The following is a 5349-nucleotide window of genomic DNA, read 5'->3' on the forward strand; positions in this document are numbered from 1 at the left end:
AGATTTTTGAAACATGAGAATTTTTAAAAGCACGAGGATTATTGAAAGCACGAAGATTTATAAAAACGACAATTTTTGAAATACGAGAAATTTTTTAAACGCGAAAATTTTTTTCAAACACGAAAACTTTTGAAAACGCGAAAATTCGAAAATTTCTAAAATACGAGTAATTTTTAAAGATTCGAAAATTTGAAACAAGAATTTTTTTTTAGAAAAACGTACCATATTTAACACGAATCGATGATATTCACCCCAACATGGCAATGAAATCGACGAATTAGTGTCAAACCAATTCAATTTAATATTTAATCGGGTTGTATTAAAACACGAGAAAATTTTTTGAAACACGAGGATTTTTGAACATTTTTTATTTTTAAAACGGGTCCCGAATTTAACATAAGCCATCGATATTCACCCAACATAGCGATGAATTCGGTGACTCGATGCTAAACCGATTCGTTGCCTTATTTATTAAAATTATTTAAAATAAAGTAAAATTAAAATTTAATTAAATTGTAAATATAAATACAAAAATATAAAAATATATAAAATGCATAAAATGCTAATAATATTAAAATGAAATAACATAAAAATACGAGCATTAAATTAAAAGAGAAATAAATAAAATTACCGAAAAATCTAAAACACGAGCTTCGCCGAACGGGTTGCTAAAATTGAACCCCCTTTTCTTCTTTTTTCTTTTTTCCTTTTTTCTTTTTTCTTTTTTCTTCTTTTTCTTCCCTTTTTTTTCTGCTGGGCTGCCTTGTTGGGCTGGCCTGCGCGGGCCTGCTGGCTGGTGGCCTGTTGGCTGCTTGTTGGGCTGCTGGAATTGGGCCTATTGTTGGCCTGCCCTTTTTTTTGTGCTGCTTCTTTCCCTTCTTTTTTTTGCTTTTTTTTTTTGCTTTGATTTTTTTTTTGGGCTTGTTTCTTTTTTTTTTGTTTTTTCTTGGGCTGCTGGGTCGGATCGGGTCGTAGGTGGGTCGGGTCGGGTTGACGCGACTGTTATAATATTTTTATTATTTCTTTTTTTTCTTTCTTTCTTCTTCCTCTTTTCTTCTTCCTTCTTCTTCCTTCTTCTTCTTCAAAGTCTAGCCTCCACCACCGCTTGCGCCGCCGCTACCTCCTCCGACGCCGGTACTCTTTCTTTTCTTCTCCTCTTTCTCTTTTCTTCTCTTTTCTTCTTTTTCCTTCGAAAAATCTCTCTTTTTGCAAGTTTTTTTTTATTTTTTTTTCGTGGGTGTCCTCATTTTTGGAGTTTAAACTCCTTTTTATAGTTGGTTTTGCTTCTTTTTTGCAGGTAGCAAGTGGGGAAGGAGCAGCCACCCATGTTTATGGCCTGAAAATCTGGAAGTGGGTGCCCCAAATCATGTAACTTGTCTGAAGGACCAAATCGCAAATGCAGCAAAACTTCTGGGGCTAAATGTAATTTTTAGAAAATTTAGGATTAAAATGAAATTTAATGAAAGTTTAGGGGTCTAAGTGAAATTTAAAGAAAGTTTAAGGGTCAAAATGAAATTTAGGAAAAGTTTAGGTGTCAAAATGCAATTTTTATTTTTAATTTTTTTTTTTTGAAATTTTGAAAATTAAACACAAACTCTAGTCGGACAAAAATTTAGTGCTTACAACTGCCCCTCTTTGCTTATCATTGTGAAACAAGGATAGTGCAAAGACTTAAAAGCACTAAATTTTGTTCAATTGTCCAATCTTTATTCTTTACTCGGCATGTGATCCTGAGCTCAACTCATTTCTCGCAATATGAATTGACTATTTAAAACTAGACATTAAAAATAGAAATTGAAAATAGCTCAGCACGTGAGCCAAGGCTCAACTCACTTCTCGCAATATGAGTCGATTTTTGAAAACAGAATTTGCAAAAGGCTCAACTCACCTCTCGCAATATGAGTTGATTTTTGAAAAATAGAAAAAGGCTCAACTCACCTCTCGCAATATGAGTTGGTTTTTGAAAAATAGAAATTAAAAGGCTCAACTCACCTCTCGCAATATGATTGATTTTTGAAAAACAGAAATTAAAATGCTCAACTCACCTCTTGCAATATGAGTTGATTTTTTTTTTTTTGAAACACAGAAATTAAAAAACAGAAATTAAAAACAGAATTTGAAAAGACCTCAGCGTGTGGCCTGAGACTCAACTCACCTCTTGCAATATGAGTTGATTTGAAAAAGTAGAATTAGTAAAGCAGAAATTGAAAATACCTCAGCGTGCCTTGAGGCTCAACTCATCTCTCGCAATATGAGTTAAGTTTTGAAAAGCAGAAATTGAAAATACCTCAATGTGTCTTGAGGCTCAACTCATTTCTCACAATATGAGTTGAATTTTGAAAACAGAAATTGAAATTACCTCAACGTGTCTTGAGGCCCAACTCATTTCTCGCAATATGAGTTGAATTTTGAGAAGCAGAAATTGAAAATACCTCAACGTGTCTTGAGGCTCAACTCATTTCTCGCAATATGAGTTGAATTTGAAAACAGAAATTGAAATTACCTCAACGTGTCTTGAGGCTCAACTCATTTCTCGCAATATGAGTTGAATTTTGAGAAGCAGAAATTGAAAATACCTCAACGTGTCTTGAGGCTCAACTCATTTCTCGCAATATGAGTTGAATTTTGAAAACAGAAATTGAAATTACCTCAACGTGTCTTGAGGCTCAACTCATTTCTCGCAATATGAGTTGAATTTTGAGAAGCAGAAATTGAAAATACCTCAACGTGTCTTGAGGCTCAACTCATTTCTCGCAATATGAGTTGAATTTTGAAAACAGAAATTGAAATTACCTCAACGTGTCTTGAGGCTCAACTCATTTCTCGCAATATGAGTTGAATTTTGAGAAGCAGAAATTGAAAATACCTCAACGTGTCTTGAGGCTCAACTCATTTCTCGCAATATGAGTTGAATTTTGAAAACAGAAATTGAAATTACCTCAACGTGTCTTGAGGCTCAACTCATTTCTCGCAATATGAGTTGAATTTTGAAAACAGAAATTGAAATTACCTCAACGTGTCTTGAGGCTCAACTCATTTCTCGCAATATGAGTTGAATTTTGAGAAGCAGAAATTGAAAATACCTCAACGTGTCTTGAGGCTCAACTCATTTCTCGCAATATGAGTTGAATTTTGAAAACAGAAATTGAAATTACCTCAACGTGTCTTGAGGCTCAACTCATTTCTCGCAATATGAGTTGAATTTTGAAAACAGAAATTGAAATTACCTCAACGTGTCTTGAGGCTCAACTCATTTCTCACAATATGAGTTGAATTTTGAAAAGCAGAAATTGAAAATACCTCAGCGTGTCCTGAGGCTCAACTCATTTCTCGCAATATAAGTTGAATTTTGAAAACAGAAATTGAAATTACCTCAGCGTGTCCTGAGGCTCAACTCATTTCTTGCAATATGAGTTGATTTTTTAACAACAGAAATTAAAATTACCTCAGCGTGTCCTGAGGCTCAACTCACCTCTAGCAATATGAATTGATTTTGAAAAACATAAATTAAAAGGCTTAACTCACCTCTCGCAATATGAGTCAATTTAAAACATAAACTAAAATACATCGGCGTGTCCCGAGGCTCAACTCATTTCTCGCAATATGAGTTGAATTTTGAAAACAGAAATTGAAATTACCTCAACGTGTCTTGAGGCTCAACTCATTTCTCGCAATATGAGTTGAATTTTGAAAACAGAAATTGAAATTACCTCAACGTGTCTTGAGGCTCAACTCATTTCTCGCAATATGAGTTGAATTTTGAAAACAGAAATTAAAATACCTCAACGTGTCTTGAGGCTCAACTCATTTCTCGCAATATGAGTTGAATTTTGAAAACAGAAATTGAAATTACCTCAACGTGTCTTGAGGCTCAACTCATTTCTCGCAATATGAGTTGAATTTTGAAAAGCAGAAATTGAAAATACCTCAGCGTGTCCTGAGGCTCAACTCATTTCTCGCAATATAAGTTGAATTTTGAAAACGGAAATTGAAATTACCTCAGCGTGTCCTGAGGCTCAACTCATTTCTCGCAATATGAGTTGATTTTTTTTTAACAACAGAAATTAAAATTACCTCAGCGTGTCCTGAGGCTCAACTCACCTCTAGCAATATGAGTTGATTTTGAAAAACATAAATTAAAAGGCTTAACTCACCTCTCGCAATATGAGTCAATTTAAAACATAAACTAAAAATACCTTGGCGTGCCCCTAGGCTCAACTCACTTCTCGCAATATGAGTTGATTTTTGAAAAACAGAAATTAAAAGGCTCAACTCACCTCTCGTGATATGAGTTGATTTTCTTTGGAAAGCATGAACATTAAACATTAAAATACCCAAAACCAGTCTTTTGGTAGAACTCAGGTATCTTTTCCTTTGATTCAGTGCGACTCTCATTCAAGATTTCTTGCTCTGTTGGAGTACCTGTATATGCCATGTATCATTATATGCACATGTTTGTCTTAAATGCTTTTATGCCTACATGATTATGTGGTGCTCCTTAAGCATGTTTGTCGTATGTCCATTTAGCCACGATTGTTGAGGATCTGCGTTCATTGCTTTGATTCTCGACCTTCTCTTCAGGCCTCATACCTGTCTTCGAGCTTTACGAGTAATCGACGTTTCTCAGATATCACCCTTTTGCCCTTGGTTAAACTTTGTTCTTGCTTTGAAGATCTTGCACTTATCAAATTCTTATCCGGGTAATGCTTGACATTTCTTTGTTTAGAGCATGCCATTTCACTATTTATCATTAAATAACACATAATGAGATACATGAGAATGGTCAGGTAGGGACAAAAAGGATATCTCATATTCCTTTATTTCAAATGTGGCAAACAAAGAAAGTTAACCAATGAGAGTAAAAATGTCAAAAAGAAAGAAAAGGTCGTATACAACGGATACAAATGCTCTAGATATTCAACACATGAACTCTTCCACGTTCCTCAATCAATAATCTTTTCGAGCATGGCTTCTTGCGTAGAAAATTTTGAGCTTTCAGAAGTGCTTCAAATACTGTAGTCTCACTACTTGACCTACCGTTCGACCGCCAGGTTTGTTTCATTAGACGCCCTCTCGGGTTTTCATCCTAATCTTTTGTATTAATCAAGACGCCCTTTTCGGGTTTTCGCCCTGATCCCTTTTTTTTTTTTAGATGCCCATTTCGGGTTTTCATCTTAAGCATAATATTTCTTCACCACATCTGAATTCACCGGATCGGTAACTCCTTCCCATCCATCTCGGTAAGGATTAAAGCTCCTCCTGAGAATGCCTTTTTTACAACGTATGGTCCTTCCCAATTTGGTGCCCATTTTCCTCGTAGGTCTTTTTGTATTGGGAGAATCTTTCTTA

Source organism: Gossypium hirsutum, chromosome D03 (assembly GCF_007990345.1).
Source record: "Gossypium hirsutum isolate 1008001.06 chromosome D03, Gossypium_hirsutum_v2.1, whole genome shotgun sequence".
In the NCBI taxonomy this organism is placed as follows: Eukaryota; Viridiplantae; Streptophyta; class Magnoliopsida; order Malvales; family Malvaceae; genus Gossypium; species Gossypium hirsutum.